The 18,282-nt window shown below is 45.1% G+C and overlaps 1 long non-coding RNA gene across 3 annotated transcripts; it reads right to left on the reverse strand.

The window, feature by feature from the left end:
- Window positions 1-4,542: 4,542 nt before the first annotated feature.
- On the reverse strand, window positions 4,543-16,533 carry LOC119346592. 3 transcript variants are annotated; one of them, XR_005167832.1, is made up of 15 exons: window positions 16,108-16,533; window positions 15,812-16,026; window positions 15,570-15,735; window positions 15,243-15,345; window positions 14,354-14,485; window positions 13,714-14,272; window positions 13,446-13,591; window positions 7,707-7,804; window positions 7,322-7,413; window positions 6,851-7,031; window positions 6,263-6,398; window positions 6,070-6,131; window positions 5,712-5,797; window positions 4,888-5,002; window positions 4,543-4,795 (listed from the first exon to the last, which is right to left on the reverse strand). It is a non-coding gene; the product is annotated as an uncharacterized LOC119346592 (long non-coding RNA). The 3 variants fall into 3 exon arrangements; XR_005167827.1 differs by lacking the exon at window positions 13,446-13,591 and having other exon boundaries at window positions 4,888-5,797; XR_005167822.1 differs by lacking the exons at window positions 13,446-13,591; window positions 13,714-14,272 and having other exon boundaries at window positions 4,888-5,797.
- Between the last annotated feature and the right edge of the window lie 1,749 nt (window positions 16,534-18,282).

The following is an 18,282-nucleotide window of genomic DNA, read 5'->3' on the forward strand; positions in this document are numbered from 1 at the left end:
TACCATCCGCCTAGACGCACAGTTCGGGACCCCCTACCCGAGATCCGCCGGTTTTGACACCGACACCCGCCTTCCTTGCTCGCTAGCCAACTAGCCCAGCCTCACCTTGCCTCGCCCGCGCTTCGGCAGCGCTCTTGGCCGCGTTCACCCTGTCGTTCCCGACCTCGCTTCTCATGCGCCTAACCGGCGCTCCTGGCCCCACCTCGCCTCCCCCGTGTCGTGCCCAGCCTCGCCTCCCCCGCCCTCGCCCAATGCTCCTGGCCGCGGTCGACCTCATCGAGCTCGCATGCGGTGGGCATGATTGGCTACCAACCTCCCCTCTTGCGACACGAGCACGCCCCGGCCATGCCCGCCCCCATGCCACTACTAGGAAAATGCCTATACACAGGAGCTTAGTAGTAGCGCTGGTTATGGGTTTCGCACTCGCCCGATCGGTGCTCCTGGCCTCACCTCGCCTCCCCGCACCCGACCTCACCTTCCCCGCACCTGGTCAGCTCTCCTGGCCGCGCCCGGCCTCGTCGAGCTCGAGCGTGGTGGCCATGGGTGGTTGCCAATCTTCCCTCTCACGGCGTGGGCGCTCCCGGTCATGCATGCTCCCATGCCCGCAGTTGCCCGGCCGCTGCGCTCGAGCTCAATGGTGTGGGTCATTCGGTGATTGCGCACCATCGCCAAGCACGTGTTGTGGAATGCAAGAGCTCTGTCTCATGCGCGTCACGTATGGTGGCCGGTGTTGGTGAAGCTGCTGCAGCGAGACGCGGATGTCATGGGCGCTCATGGTTCCGGCAAGGCGGGAGCTCACGACTATGCGGTGATGCAGAGTGCACGACGGCGCGGCACGTACCAGGCGCGGGAACTCAGGGCGGCGGCATGGGAGCTCGAGGCAGTTCACCCACCAGGTGTTCAATGGAATGTCGGGGCAGACACATCACAAAATGTGTCAGGCCTAGTTAGACGCACCAGCCGACCCAAATGAAAAAAGGGACATGACCGAGCGGATGGGTGACCCAAAAGGACAAAAAGCAGACAAAATCGGAGTCCGTTTGGGTCACCGTGTTGGAGTTGCTCAACTCCAACATGAAGACCCATTTCGTCTGCACGTGTCCATATGGGTCGAAATGGGTACAAAAGTCGGTCCAACACGCCGACCCAAACGGACGCGCCTCCGCTTTTTGTCCATCAGGCGACCCATTTCAGGCCCAAATTTGGGCCTCGTTTGCATAAGCACAGACATGCGTGATGCCCGCCTACTCATCCCCAGGCCCGCGAGTCGGTGGCACATTGGACATTCCATCTTCCTCCCGTCGACAGCCAACACACCCATCTGCCCCACCCGTCGCTGTGGCAGCCCAATTTTGGTGCCACCTGAAGGAAATATGTCCTAGAGGCAATAATAAAGTTATTATTTATTTCCTTATTTCATGATAAATGTTTATTATTCATGCTAGAATTGTATTAACCGGAAACTTAGTACATGTGTGAATACATAGACAAAACATATTGTCCCTAGTATGCCTCTACTTGACTAGCTCGTTTATCAAACATGGTTATGTTTCCTAACCATAGACATGTGTTGTCATTTGATGAACAGGATCACATCATTAGGAGAATGATGTGATGGACATGACCCATCTGTTAGCTTAGCATTATGATCGTTACAGTTTCATTCCTACTACTTTCTTCATAACTTATACATGTTCCTCAGACTATGAGATTATGTAACACCTGAATACTGGAGGAACACCTTGTGTGCTATCAAATGTCACAACGTAAATGGATGATTATGAAGATGCTCTACAGGTGTCTCCGCAGGTGTTTGTTCGGTTGGCATAGATCGAGATTAGGATTTGTCACTCCGTGTTTCGGAGAGGTATCTCTGGGCCCTCTCGGTAGTGCTCGTCACTATAAGCCATGCAAGCATTGTGACTAATGAGTTAGTTGCGGGATGAATTATTATGGAACGAGTAAAGAGACTTGCCAGTAATGATATTGAACTAGGTATGAGGATACCGACGATTGAATCTCGGGCAAGTAACATACCGATGACAAAGGGAACAATGTATGTTGTTATGCGGTTTGACCGATAAAGATCTTCGTAGAATATGTAGGAGCCAATATGAGCATCCAGGTTCCGCTATTGGTTATTGACTGGAGATGAGTCTCGGTCATGTCTACATAGTTCTCGAACCCGTAGGGTCCGCACGCTTAACGTTCGATGATGATATGTATTATGAGTTATGTGTTTTTGATGACCGAACTTTGTCCGGAGTCCCGGATGATATCACGGACGTGACGAGGAGTCCCAAAATGATCGAGGCATAAAGATCGATATATTGGATGGCTATATTCAGACACCGAAAGTGTTCCAAACAAGTTTCAAATAAACCGGAGTGCTGGAGGGTTATCGGAACCCCCCGGGGGAACTAATGGGCCTCATGGGCCTTGGTGGAGAGAGAGGGGCGGCTAGGGCAGGCCGCACGCCCCCTCCCCTTGGGTCTGAATTAGTCTAGGGAAGGGGGCAGCGCCCCCCTTTCCTTCGGCTCTTGAAATAGTTTGCAAAAGTTACATATTAAATTTCAAATGGACAAACAATATAACATAAACACAATTATTGAATAATTGAAGTCCATTTTTGCAATGTAAATTGACAAAAATAAAAGATTAACAACATGTCCATATAACAAACTGAGCGATGTTCCAACTAAACATCTATTACAAAACTATCAATATCTAGATGATGCGCTTAAGATATTCATTAGTAGAACGTCCGTGCGTTTCTATGGGCATACAAATGGTTAAGGTCGTCTCCGAGGTCGAAACTCATTTCTCCCTCATACGTCCGGGTGTGTTCGGACATCACACGGGCACCCAGCGGCCTCCCCAAAATTCAACATCGACAGTCCAGGCTCATCCAAATATAACCCATGTGTGGGGGAGAAATGTGACTGTCCAGACTATCCCATGTTATCTCCAAACGCGGTCCCAACACAAAAACCCCATCCCATGAAGCACCCTTCACTTTTCCTGCCGGACCCTCCACTTCCTGCTCGGTTTCTCGCCGTACGGGACATTTCTCGCTGGAGCCCTCGCCTTGAAAACCGGATGACACCCACCTCACCTTGGCCATGTCGCTCTCTCTCCTTCACACCGCACTTCCCCACAGACAGCCAAGGAGAAATGCACCACCAACCGCCCCGCTCTCCGCCCTGATCCCCTCCCCCCGTGTTCGTGTTGATCCACCATTGCCATCAAGGGGAAGGAGGCGTGCGCCGCCCTTGACGCCCCCCGAGCCAAGAAGGCAGATCCAATTTATCCTGGGCCATTGTCACATTGTAACATACAATTGAATGTCATGCATTACCAAGAAACTAAAATATGATGTCTTTTGTTGGACATGCAATAGATACACCACCATTTCCGTTATTAACTCTTGAAGAAACTAACAAATGCATTTACCCTTCTATCATAACTAAAAAATTGTATGACTTGATGAAAAAATATATGAACCGCTCGCTCATACAATTTGCTACAAAGCTATCTTTAATGCGCAATTTACCACATTTTCTGAAGTAGAAAAATTACTCCGCTCAGTCAGCTGTAACCGAACATACCAACCCAAACCCCCATCCCACTCATGTTCCAAGTGAGCCAGTGATCGACACCGCCATATTTGATCCACAATAAGGGACAAGGGTGGCAACCACCTTCCCATCTTAGTGCTAGTACCTCCTAGTTCTATACTGGACCCACCTTTCATCCGGGATCTACCATGACGGCACCACACTCATGCATTGCCACTCATGCATTGCCACGGAAAAAAAGCTATGGATATAAATGTTGGTCCAAAGCATGAAAAATGTCAATGTTTCTCTTCTCTTCCCTCCCTTGCGTGCACATGCCTGATTCGTGGTACATTTTTTTGTAGAATCAACATTTATGCTAAATGTTAATATGGTGAGAGAAATAGAATCAATATTTTCTTTGTAGAATAAATCTACTTGGTTAGTCAGAAGCTCTTGCCTTACTTAATCATTTGAACATTATGAATGGTTATGTGTTTAAACACTATGCACTCAAAAAGTATCAATTAGATCCATCACTATATATAATTGTCACCTATTCAAAGAAGTATTGACAAATCATTCGACTAAACGGATGCATCGAGCAACATCCTCCAGGACTGGTCTGCAAAAGCATCAAATCATAAAATTCAGATTTATTCATAGGATTTTCATACTATACCAGAGTTGGGAGCAGCAAAGAAGTGGAACTCAAGGAGGCATCGTCTGTGAGGAACCCCTCTAGAGCGTTGCTGGGTCATCTTAGTGCGAGGAACCACACCTGTTTTTTGTCTGAATTGATGTGAGAAGCATGCATGGTGCTGAATCTAAAAATAAAACATGGAGTGGTACCTATCATCAGAAGAAAATTAACTACGGTCGTGCATTGCGGCGAGAGCTGAAAATTTTCAACACAAAAAGCTGAAAATTTTCAACACAAAAATCCTAAGAGTACAAATCCTGCAAATCAAACGACCACCCATAGTAAAATTATTAAGTACTGTTTTCTTTCTCATGTGCTCGAAGCATTACTTGTCTTTACATGCGAGGACACTGGTTGAATGAGAAATACACATTTTGTTGATTGTCGTCCTTGTATAAATATATATTAGTAAAAATAAAGACATAAAATCAATAATCCCACACACTTCGACATAATACACGTTGCCCATGCCACTGGAGAAGATAGTGCGGCTTGTCAATATCAGCATATAGTACTAATATTCCGTGGTTAGTCCCTGCAAAAGGAAAGAGCAATCACATAAGTATTTCATGCTGCATTTGCAAACTAAAGCCAGAAAAATACATAACAAAATCACAAGGTACTCACCCAAAAGCTTAGTTTTTTCTATATTGGCCTCACTTTGTCATCAAATGCTAACAGTAACATCCCATTTTAGTTTCATAATTCTTCCTATATGTCTAGTAATCTGAAAAAAAAGTGTCTACAAAATCACATCAGATTGTTAGTACAAATCATATCAATTTTTTACTGGATATGCACATACTCCCTCCATCCTATAATATAAGATGTATATTGGTTGTAGTAACATCTTATATTAGGGACGGAGGGAGTAGAAATTATTTCTCCATTTGATTCATCTCCACGCTCCATAATTGGCATCCATCTACAAGCACAAGCCAATTGTGGCAAGAAGGTCTTTGTAATGCAGCGTGCACCAAGTGTTTTAGAAGATCTACGATGATGCACGCCTACGAATTCAGGCCCGAGTTTATGGGTTGTACATTCGGAGAAAGGGGTGTTTGTTGGCCGATGTGCCTCTTCTTTCATGCTTGCGCCCAGTTTGCCCCCTACGGGGGGATGTTTGCGTCCACCCACACGTGTACATTATGTTCTTCTCATCTTTAATGCAACGAGGCTAAAGTGCTTCTTGCCGTTTCACCAAAAGAGCCGATTTCAAGTTTTTTAATACAGAAATACTTCGCATAGACATTAGGATCATGAAAATGATAATGAAAAGAGCCAATTTCAAGATTTCTAAATACAGAAACACTTCACATTAACTGACTAATGCCTTTTGGTACTCCTAATCATTTTAACACAAACTATGTATGTCATTGGCAGCACAAAATAATTGAGAGCCTATATATATAATCAATTACATTTCGGAGAAATATAATAATGTAAGTTACCTCAAGTGAGAAATGTACTTCCCCTCAACTGCCCTGCTCTTTCCTCTATCTTCCTCTAAGTTAGCCTCTGGAAATTGTTAACAACACTGCATATCAGAAAATTTGTTAGACAAGGGCATAAGTTGTGAATACTCCTGCATAGACAAAATAACTGAGAGAAGGAGGCTAGAGAGGATATGTCAATATACCCTAGGATGTTGAAAGCTCTTTATTTCAGAGTCACGGCAAAGAAGATGGAACATACGGCTAAAATCTAACATCTTTCTTAGTTGTACAAACCTATGAAAATGAGGAAGTAGTGCAAATGCAAAGAATGCCGGAAAAAACACAACCACGAGACAAGCAATTTATTAACTACCTTGGTAATGATAGAACATTACAGAGTTCATGAGCTCTATACCATCAGGTGGCGACATGGTCCTGCAAGTCATGTTCGAGAAGACAATGAGATTTAAGTTGCAAGAAGTGCGTCTGTTATGCTATCTATTTCATTAAAAATAATTAATAAAATTAAATTATTGTGGATCAAATCTATTAAAATCTAAACATACCATCCAGAAAACTGTTGTAGGGGTGTCACTGGATGCAAATCTTGCTAGTCCAAGACCACATATCTTGAGTTTGCAGTTCCCTTGGAAGTCACATATCTTGAGTCCTACCCTAATCCAAAACCACATATCTTGAGCCCTACCACAAATCGCTCAGAAGTCAGAAATGATTCCTTGGACATATATTCTTTGGTAGATACTGCAAGTCTGCAACCTGAGGTCACAACTATTTCACTTGAGTGTCAACATGTCAAAATCTAGTGTAAGAAGAAATTATCCAAAGAATTCCTTTAGTAGGACTCAAAGAGAGATAAGATTGGCAGCTTCCACTATATGTTTACAAAATAAGAATTACTTAAAATACACAACCCATTTTCTTGAGAGCCTTGGGCTAAACCAAGTTCCGAAGAAACAATTTGGTCAACATATTTTAGAACTCTGCAATCACTAATTGCACTACCATTAGTCTGAAAAATTCTCAAGCACATTATTTCTGAATTCCATAGTATCCATAATGTTGCCGATGGGACAAACATCATATGGCAAGTGCTCTCTGCACATGTGAAATCAAAAGAGGTACATGCTATTTACCTGATGTACGAATCATATCCGGTCTATTCACAGCCATTTATGACATTTTGGCATTCAGATGGTTGCTCACAGAAAGCGAGTTGTCCCAATCTGCACACTTCAAATCAGAAAGAAACTTCTCTACTGCCTGCTATCCCTAGCAGCAGCCAGTCGCAGGACCCTCGCCTTCCTTGGCATCGGCCTGCCATGTAACAGAGGTTGAATTATGATAAATATAATCCTGGACTATGTAAAACCAAATGATGACGTGAACATAAAAGGCACTTGATTTCTACAACTGATCTAACGAACTAAAAATAGTCTCCTTATAGATGATGACGTGAACATAAAAATAGTCTCCTTATAGATGTAAAACCAAATGATGACGTGAACATAAAAGTCACCATACGCCTATTTTTTCCTCGGTTTGTCTCACCCGTGAACAACCAACTTTATAGAAGAAGAAAACACTCGACACATAAAATGAAAGACCTTATAGAATATGGAAGTGCTCCAGCAACATTGCCCACATATGCATCTCCTCATTTCCTCAAGCAACAGCCAACCATGGCGCTTCTCCATTTCTGAAGCAAGTTAATATGATAGAATCAGGAATAAATCTATAATTATCTCCATTTCTGAAGCAAGTTAATCTGAATGATATTTGAGGCTAGTATGGGCCGGAGTGACATATATGACTGAGATAATGTAACAAAACTATGCATATTCATGTGGATCACGAAATAGATCAGAAGCTCGTATTTCAATATCAGCGAATGGACGTGCAAATTTTGTGCAGAGTCGCGCTTGGTTCTGCAAGATCTAAAGGGAAAGAAATACAGTGAGAGGCTCACGCTGCTGCTGCAGGCTAACGTACCTTGAGGAGGCACTGGATTCGGGCTTGGAGGAGAACGTCATGGGAGAACGATGTCCGGGTCGTTGGATGTCCGCGCCACCAGGGGTCTCCTCTTCCTCCTTTTTTTTGAGAAGAATAAATAATTGGTGTCAAGCACAAGATTGACAAGACCAGATATCAAGAAAACACACCAAATCACTCGAACTAGCCCCGATTCGATTAAGATTCAGAATAAGTAGCAGGTACAGGTACAGATCGAGGATCAATCCCAATTTCTACAGAGTAATCTAGGGTTCTAGAGCTACGCTAGGAAGTACAACTTGTAGAATGGGGAAAGATGCCGAGGGATTGCTTGGAGGAGGAGATAAGTAGCCGCGGTGGTGCCTCGCACGTGCTCTGCTTCTGTCTGTAGGTGTCCAGCTATTGACGGCAACGGTGTGACGAGGAACAGGATACTGTTGGGGACGAGCGTCGTTGATCGTCACTTAACGCCTTCAATCTTGGTCGTCCATATCCCATATGAGTAACGCTTCGTCCTCGCTGCATATTTCTTCAGTTAAGGTGTTCAGTTCGTCAGGTAACTACACTTGAGTTGCAGGGTCCTGACAATTGCCCTCCTCGGAGGACGATCCTTGTCCTCGAGGATCCTTTTGTGGGAACAACGCTCGGATGGTTGCGTTGAAGAACTCCGGGAAGGTGAACTTGATGAAGTCAGCGTCTTCCCATGTAGCTTCTTCCGGGGACATATTCAGCCATTGGACGAGCCACTGTGTTACTAGTTTGGGAGGACGAGGAACTGCACGTGTTTCCAAAACCATGATTGGAGCCACTTTGATCTTGCCAAAGGCGTCCACGAGTGGTAATCCTGGAGCAGGGACAACTGTAGGTCCAATATGGCGCTTGAGCTGACTCACATGAAACACATTATGTATTTGTGCATTGTCGGGCAACAGTAACTTGTAAGCAGAATTCCCAATCCTTTGTATTATGCGAAAAGGCCCATAGAATTTTGTGGCTAGCTTCAATCCAGTTCTAATGCCAAAAGTAGCTAATCAATATGGCTGCATTTTGAGATATACCATCTCTCCCTCTGTAAAGTGTCTTTCTGTTCGTTTAGCATTAGCATATTTCTTCATTCGTTGTTGGGCAACTAGCAGGTTCTGCTTTAATTGTTGCTGCATAACTTCCCTCTTTTGCAAGAATGACTGAGCATCTGTATCACTAGGTCCAGGGATTGAAACCTCTCCAAAGAGTGGAGGAGGGAAACCATACAAGCACTGAAAGGGTGAATATTTTGTTGTTGTGTGATAAGAAGTATTGAACCACCACTCTGCCATGGACAGCCAGGAGCACCATTTCTTTGGTTCTTGAAATGCCATAACTCTGAGATAAGCTTCTAAACACTGGTTCACCCTCTTAGTTTGGCCATCAGACTGGGGGTGGTGTGTTGTGCTCATGTTGAGTTTCACTCCCAGAGATTTGAATAAGGCTTGCCAAAAATTACTAGTGAAAATGGTGTCTCTGTCAGTAACCATAGACACTGGAAGACCATGTAGTTTGAACACATTATCAATGAATGCTTGCAGCACATGAGTTACAGTAAATGGATGAGATAGGGCAATGAAGTGTGAATATTTTGTAAACCTGTCTACTACCACCAGTATCACATCTTTGCCCTGAGACTTTGGTAATCCTTCCACAAAGTCCATGGAAATGTGTCTCCACGCCATATCTGGAATAGGTAGTGGATCAAGCAGTCCAGGGTAATGACAATGTTCTCCCTTAGCTCTCTGGCAAACTGGGCATTGCTGGATGAATTTCTCAGTGTGTTGTTTAAGGTTTGGCCAATAGAAAATCCTCTTGATTCTGTGGTAAGTGGCCCTTACTCCTGAGTGTCCCCCAACAGGAGAGGATTGGAAAGTGGAAAGCAGTTTCTGTTGGAAGTCAGGGGCAGATCCTATGTAGATTCTTTTCTTATATCTCAATACACCTGCTGTATATGTATAAAGGGGCAAGGATTGACTGCCTGCAGTTAGTTGCTCAATGAGGTGTTTGCATTTGTCATCTGCCTTATAAGAATCTTCAATTTGATCTGTCCAACTTGGTACTGCTATTGAGAGAGACATTGCTTGAGGCCTCCTGGATAAGGCATCAGCTGCTTTGTTCTCCTTTCCTTTCTTGTACTCAATGGTGTAAGTGAATTCCAGTAGTTTAAGCATTAACTTGTGTTGAATTCCTTCTGATATCCTTTGTTCAGTTATGTATTTCAGACTCTGATGGTCTGTCTTAATGATCAGAGATGATCCCAGGAAGTAATGTCTCCATTTTCTTAAAGATTCCAGGATAGCTACTGCCTCTTTTTCATATGTAGATAGAGCAGCTGCTTTTGGCCCCAGGGATTTGCTATAATAAGCAATTGGCCTGTGTTTCTGCATGAGAACAGCTCCAATGCCAGCTCCAGAAGCATCACACTCTAGCTCAAAAGGGATAGAAAAATCGGGAAGGGCTAGGACAGGAGCATTAGTTAAACTGTATTTCAACTTGTTGAAAGCTGTAGTTTGCATTTCTGTCCACAGAAAAGAGTCCTTCTTTAACAAATCATGTTGTGGTCTGTAGATCATGCCATAATTCCTGATAAACCTCCTATAATATCCAGCTAAGCCGAGAAAGCTTCTTAATTCAGTGATATTAGAAGGTGTGGACCATTGCTACACAGCAGTGATTTTCTCAGGGCATGTTGCCACTCCCTAAGCAGATATGACATGTCCAAGGTATTCCACTTTGGAAGTGCCAAAAGTACACTTGGATTTGTTGAGCAGTAGGTTATTTTCCTTTAATATGTACAGGACCATCTTCAGGTGTTTTTTATGTTCTGCTTTGGTTTTGCTGAATATCAGAATATCATCAAAGAAAACCAAAACAAACTTCCTCAGATAAGGGACAAAAAGCTTGTTCATAAGAGCTTGAAAGGTTGCAGGTGCATTTGTCAATCCAAAGGGCATCACCAAAAATTCATAGTGCCCTGAGTAAGTTCTGAATGTTGTTTTATGCACATCTTCGGCTTTCATTCTAATCTGATGGTACCCAGATTTTAAGTCTAGTTTACTAAAAACTGCTGCTCCTTGAAGTTCATCTAGTAAATCTTCAATCATTGGTATAGGAAACTTGTTTTTTATTGTTTGTGCATTTAACTTCCTATAATCTATGCACAATCTCCAAGTTCCTCCTTTTTTCCTGACCAATATGGCTGGTGATGCATAAGGACTTAGGCTATGCTGAATGATGTGTCTGGATAGCAAGATTTTGATTTGTTGTTCCATTTCATCTTTTTGCAAATGGGGCACCCTGTAAGGTCTCACATTGGGAGGTGTGGAGTTTTCCTGGAGGGGTATTGAGTGATCACAATCTCTTGGAGGAGGCAAAACAGTAGGCTCTTTGAACAGTTCATCATACTGTTCCAAAACTTGCAGTATATCTTCTGGTGTTTCTTGTGCAGCTTGGAATTCTTTGCCAGCAGTTGACATGAAGTGAAGGCTCATAGTAAAACCCACTACTCCCTTAGAACACATGTGTTCCAGTTTCTCTGCTGAAATTATTTTAGGAACAACAGTAGTTGTGTAAGCTTGTCCTTGGTCATAGTGACTGTTCTAGCTTCAAAGTCACTTGCTATGGGGTTGTGTTGGTTTAACATATCACAACCTAGAACCACATCATATCCTTGTAGTTCCAACACTGTGAAATCATTTGAGAATGTTTCATTGCATATTTTGAAGCTGGTGTTGGGAGCATGAGCACCTGAAGTTAATGAACCCCCACCTGCTACTGTTACTCTCCTAGTAGGAGTATTTATCAGCTGGCAGTTAGCTTTCAAAGCAAACTTCATATCAATGAAGGTGTTAGTACTGCCAGTGTCCACCAAAGCTACCCCTTGTCTGCCCCCCACAAGGATATGTACTGCTAGAGTAGAAGGGGAAGCATTTCCTGAAATTGCGTGTGCAGAAATGTGCATGCACTGATTATCAGATTCAGTCCATTGACCTTCAGCTGTGAGCACTGCAAGATGTGCTTCTTCTTTAGGTGTGACCTCTTCAGTGTTCTCAGGACCAGCTATAGCATGTACTGAAGGTGCCTGTTTGCATTTATGGCCTGGCACCCAGGGTGCATTACATCTCCAACAAACTCCTGGTTTTTTTGTTGCTGGAGCTACTGGTGGTACTTGCAAATTAGGAGCTGGTGGAATAGGATGTTTTTGTTGTCCAGGATGGGCTTGCAGTCGTTCTTGCTGGTTCATGTAAGATTGGTACTTTGCTTGCAGTCCACTCTCATAGTTCCTTGCTAACCAGTAAGCATAGTTAAGGGTTTTAGGTCTCTGTGGCCTTAACTTGCATCTTATGCTGGGCTTTAATCCATTGACAAAACTGACAACATAGTATTGCTCCTGCAAATAGGGGTGTTCAGCTCTTACAATGGCCATGATTTCTTCAAACTTGTCAGTGTATGCAGCAACTGACAGTGTGTTCTGTTTGAGGCTATGAAACTTCTCCAATATTTCATAAATACTATGATCAGCAAATCTGTCACAGATCCTTCTGCAGAATTCCTCCCAAGATGTTTTTGTATTGTCCAGTTGAGCACTCCTAACCCAATTGTCTACTCTTCCAGTGAAATAAGTAAGGGCCAAATCGACTTTACATTCATCAGGAGTTTGAGCCAATTGGAAGTATTTAGTGACCTGTCAGATCCAGCCGAGGGGATTTTCTCCATTGAAGCAGGGGAAATCCAATTTAGGCCCTTTTGAAATGCTTCTCATAAACTGAGCCGCACGTTCAGACTGATACTGTGTCGTGTGGCTTGCCTGCAACTGTACTGCTGGATTAGTACCACTGTTCTCATTTGGTGGTTGCTGCACACGCTGTTTAGCCCGTGGTTCTCCTTGATCTTGCTGTTGCTGTTGATTTTGGTTTTGCAGAGTTGTCACAGATGCTAAAGCAAAGGACTCAGGGGCGGGTGGGTTGGGGTTTTCAGACCGCATAGTGCGCAAGATGGAGAAGATTTCCTGCTGAACTTCTGCGTTCTTCTCCACTAGTAACTCAACTTTTCCCAACTGCTTCTCCAGGAACTCGACAGAGAGCAACCTGGTGTTGACCTGATCTATCTGATCTTGGATCTGATCTTGCTTGTGACTCAAAACGCCCACTTCCTCGCGAAGTGTGTCGATTTCTTCAGCTATCTCGTCCATGTGCTTCGTTCGGGTAGGCATGGTCTCACTCACGGCTCCGGAATTTTACAGCGGAACGAGTCCGAAACCCTCGCCGGTGATCTCTCCCTTCCGCTGAAGAATTCGCCTCCGAAGAACACCGCCACCGCAATCGGCAACAAGCTGTGGAATTTTACCAAGCCGAGACCCAACCACAGCGTGTTCCGACCGATCCGCCTCCGAGGAACGCCTGGCTCTCTGATACCAATTGACAAGACCAAATATCAAGCAAACACACCAAATCACTCGAACTAGCCCCGATTCGATTAAGATTCAGAATAAGTAGCGGGTACATGTACAGATCGAGGATCAATCCCAATTTCTACAGAGTAATCTAGGGTTCTAGAGCTACGCTAGGAAGTACAACTTGTAGAATGGGGAAAGATGCCGAGGGATTGCTTGGAGGAGGAGATAAGTAGTCGCGGTGGTGCCTCGCACGTGCTCTGCTTTTGTCTATAGGTGTCCAGCTGTTGACGGCAACGGCGTGACGAGGAACAGGATACCGTTGGGGACGAGCGCCGTTGATCGTCACTTAACGCCTTCAATCTTGGCCATCCATATCCCATATGAGTAACGCTTCGTCCTTGCTGCAGATTTCTTCAGTTAAGGTGTTCAGTTCGTCAGGTAACTGCACTTGAGTTGCAGGGTCCTGACAAAGATCAACAAAAATAAGTCTGACGGGAGACAAATCAAACACCCTGGATAGCATCTTTTCGGTGGCCAAAGAATTGATCTAATTAAACACAAGCACGCAAATATCATGAATAGTACCTTTCGCTCTCGCCATTGCAGCGCATGCAGCGGCCGCCCTCAGGCACGCGCGCGTTCGCTCACTCGGCAGTCCCCACAGCCGCGCTCGCCTTGGCCCTCGGCCATGGCCAGCTCCTCGGTTCGAGTCGACACACAGCCAATGCACGATGACGGCTCTTGGTGGGCTACTAAAGCGGCGGCCATTGGCCGCTCACAGCGCACCACCCGGGCGCGGCTCTCGGCGGCGGTGTAAAGGCCCTTTGCGGCCACAGGTGAAAGTTACTCCTTTTGATCCCCTCTCGATCGCCCATGTCAAGAGTCCCGATTTTTCAGGGGATGGATCTGCGGTGGTGTGCGGCTCCTGAATCAGCGTCGGATCCTGGACGTGATCAATGGCTGGTCCTCAACGGGGTCGGCGGCGTCTCTTGAAGTGGATCATCCGATGGAGGGCGGCGGCTTTGATGTGCGAGGGCGGTGGCGAAGGCATGGAGCGGCGGCGGCGAAGGGACGAAGGGCGGCGGCGGGCGAACGAGGGCAGAGAGTCTGCGTGCGAGTGTTTCTAGAGACCATATATAAGAACCTACATCACATAAGCAAGCAATCATAAACTGCCCAACAGATTAATAGGACAAAGTACATTCGAATAACCAAAGTCACATACCTTCCGACAAGAATTTGTACTTCCATCCAGCGTCATGGTGCCTAGTTGAATTGCTTCCAAGCTCTGGCCGCGATGAGAAGAGACTGATATGAAGCAGAGCAGGCAAAACTTGTCTTGCCGACATATGCATAACTGAAACAAGTAGGTTGAATCAAAGATGAAAACCAAGAAAAAACAAAACAAAAAAAGTTTGAATAATGTGGCCTCGACCCTCAGAACAACGAGGAGAACCTCGACGCAGAGTATAACAAAACATGCCCCCTACACATGCGATGCACGGGAGGATGGCGACAGCCCCGACGCAACCACACACGGGAAGAATGTGGTGTTTCAAGAGACAGTGTTACACGATGATATGAAACTCGCGTTGCAGCATCCACCTCAATGTCCCAACTTCAGAAAATATTTGTCTCGATTCAAGATTACAATCACAATATAATTCCATGCAATAACTATTCGGCAATTTCCTGTCTGTTTCTGAGACACATGCCATATAGCAAATCAAGAACTATTAATGTTGTGCAGGTAAACAATAAATACAAAGTTGAACACAAGGGCCTGGATGTGAAATACATTTAATCAAATTGAATTTATTTAGAAGTACTTATTATATGGCCACAGTATCTTAAAGCCGTATTGAGCCTCTGACTACTCAGGCACTCACCCATCTCATGTCTACTTCTTATCGGATGGACTTCAACCTTTCTGATTCAAACAACTCATCTAGAACGCTGTTTACCTGATGTTGTTTACCTAACCCCAGTACATGTAGATGCGCACTTTAGGTTACTAATAATTTTTCAAATATAGGAGCCTCTATAGAACATGAAAATAATGGAGGAGAGGAGAGATAAAACCAAATTGCAGTCCAGGTACAGTACGAACTTACCTAGGCAGGTGCTACAGCCTGCGAGGCATTGCACCCAGGGCATATCTTGATGCCTCTGCTCCTGATCGCCTCCAGGAACTTCTCCAGCATGTAGTGATTCATACTGCAGACCCACAATAATACTTAAAATAGATAGAAGAAAGTGGATATACTGCATAATTTCTCACTTTTCAAGAGTGCCACCTCATTAGTCATTACAAACATGAACTTTAAACAAATTAAAAGGTATAAACATATCATTACCGAACTTCCAAAGTTTAATTCCTAAAGTTCAATGTGTCATAAGATGAATGGATAATTCAGTCAAACCAAGGAAGTAAACTTCACCTTCCCATGGTTTTTGCTCAGATCAAAGAGCTCAAAATATTAGCAGTGGAAGCAGTGGGCATTAGAGCCACGAGAAGAGATGACATGACCTTCACCCCAGATCCTTAATGGCCAACCTCAGCTCCTTGAGAAGGACGACATGAAGCCTCCATCAACAATTCGACACCTGCACCATGACAGACAGTCAGGTCATAGGATTCAACTTGGGCAACGAATTCAAGGGATTTTTAGATCAAGCATACGTAGGAGCCGCCATGGTTGTTGTACACGAGGAAGAGAAGTGTGGGAGGCAAGCCCCAACCCATCAAGGTCACGGCCACTTACTAACACGCAACAGCTCGCACTCCACGAGTTACACACTCATCTTCCTAACATGACGAACACCATCCGATCAACCTCGCTGCCCCAGGATCATGTAGCGCCGAGTTAGTTGATGCAGAGCGGGGTAGGACGGAGGCTACAAAAAGAATCCAGAAACATAAGAAGAGGTGGTACATCATGAGGTACAAAATCAGCATGGGTGGGATCAAGGACGAACCAAAATAAACATGGGGAAGGGGTTGCACGAGGAGACAGACATAGCACGAGCACCAGATCCGACGTCAGGATGGCCGTGGCCGGAGCAGGAGGCTCGGCCTACTCGTTGATGGCCAGATCCATCGTGGGCGTTCAAGGAGGCTTCCAGGTCGACCCCTCAGCCTGGCATAGGCAATCCTCCATGTCCAGCTCCCCGCATCTACATGCTGGTGAAGTCGCAGGCGGCGCCGCAGAGATGGTAGGCCGCAAGCTACCCTAGCGCGCGTGGGAGGAGGCTGGCGGCGAAGATGCGGGAGGTAGGGGGCTGGAGATCGCTCACCATGAAGGAATAAGGTAGGGGAAGGACTTTTCGCCGGGGAGGAGGAATCCGGCGGCGGCGGCGCACCTCTCTCGAGAGGAACCCTATGCTATGCGTGAGGAGACACGAGGGGTGAGAGAGGTGAAAAAATCATTGTAACATGGTTTTTTTTGGTGCGAGGGGGTGGTGGGAGGGGGACGGAAAAAAACCAGCAAAAAAATCAGACGAAAATGGTGGGACAAAAATGGTGGGACGAAAATAAAACCCGGAATGCGTACTACCAACTGAGACATTAGGAGTAGAGACTAGTAGTCCTAGTAGGACTCCCTTATTGGGGCACGCCCTAGGGGCCGGCCTGCCTCCCACTTCCTCCTTAATATATGGGGGCGGGGGCACCCTAGAACACACAAGTTTCTCTCTCAACCGTGTGTGGTGCCCCCCTCCACAGTTACACACCTCGATCATACCATCGTAGAGCTTAGGCGAAGCCCTGCACCAGTAGCATCATCATCACCGTCGTCACGCCGTCATGCTGACGAAACTCACCCTCGTCCTCAACTGGATCAAGAGCACGAGGGACGTCATCGAGCTGAATGTGTGCTGAACGCGGAGGTGCCATACATTCGGTACTTGAATCGCTTGGATCGCGAAGACGTTCGACTACATCAACCGCGTTATTGAAATGCTTCCGCTTTCGGTCTACGAGGGTACATGGACACACTCTCCCCTCTCGTTGCTATGCATCACCTAGATAGATCTTGCGTGATCATAGGAAATTTTTTGAAATTACCGCGTTCCCTAATAGTTGTATCAGATCCAGGTTTATGCTTAGATGTTATATACACGAGTAGAACACAAAGAGTTGTGGGCGATAATAGTCATACTGCTTACCACCAACGTCTTACTTTGATTCGGCAGTATTGTTGGATGAAGCGGCCCGGACCGACATTACATGACCGCGTTCATGAGACTGGTTCTACCGATGTGCTTTTGCACATAGGTGGCTGGCGGGTGTCTGTTTCTCCAACTTTAGTTGAATCAAGTTTGACTACGGCCGGTCCTTGTTGAAGGTTAAAACATCACACTTCACAAAAAATCATTGTGGTTTTGATGTGTAGGTAAGAACGGTTCTTGCTAGAAGCCCGTAGCAGCCACGTAAAACTTGCAACAACAAAGTAGAGGACATCTAACTTGTTTTTGCAGGGCTTGCTGTGATTTGATATGGTCAAGGCATGATGTGATATAAATTGTTGTATGAGATGATCATGTTTTGTAACAAAGTTATCGGCAAATGGCATGAGCCATATGGTTGTCGCTTTATTGTATGCAATGCAATCGCCATGTAATTGTTTTACTTTATCACTAAGCGGCAGTGATAGTAGTAGTAACAAGAGTTGGCAAGACGACAACGATGCTACGATGGAGATCAAGGTGTCACACCGGTGACAATGGAGATCATGACGATGCTTCAGTGATGGAGATCATGAGCACAAGATGATGATGGCCATATCATGTCACATATTTTTGATTTCATGTGATGTTTATCTTTTATGCATCTTGTTTTGCTTAGAACGGTGGTAGCATTATAAGATGATCCCTTACCAAAATTCAAGGTATAAGTGTTCTCCCTGAGCACGCACCGTTGCTACAGTTCGTCGTGTCGGGACACCATGTGATGATTGGGTGTGATAAGCTCTACGTTCACATACAACGGGTGCAAACCAGTTTTGCACACACAGAATACTCAGGTTAAACTTGACGAGCCTAGCATATGCAGATATGGCCTCGAAACACTGAGACCGAAAGGTTGAACGTGAATCATATAGTAGATATGATCAATGTAGTGATGTTCACCATTGAAAACTACTCCATCTCACG

This window comes from Triticum dicoccoides, chromosome 1B (genome assembly GCF_002162155.2).
Source record: "Triticum dicoccoides isolate Atlit2015 ecotype Zavitan chromosome 1B, WEW_v2.0, whole genome shotgun sequence".
Taxonomy (NCBI): Eukaryota; Viridiplantae; Streptophyta; class Magnoliopsida; order Poales; family Poaceae; genus Triticum; species Triticum dicoccoides.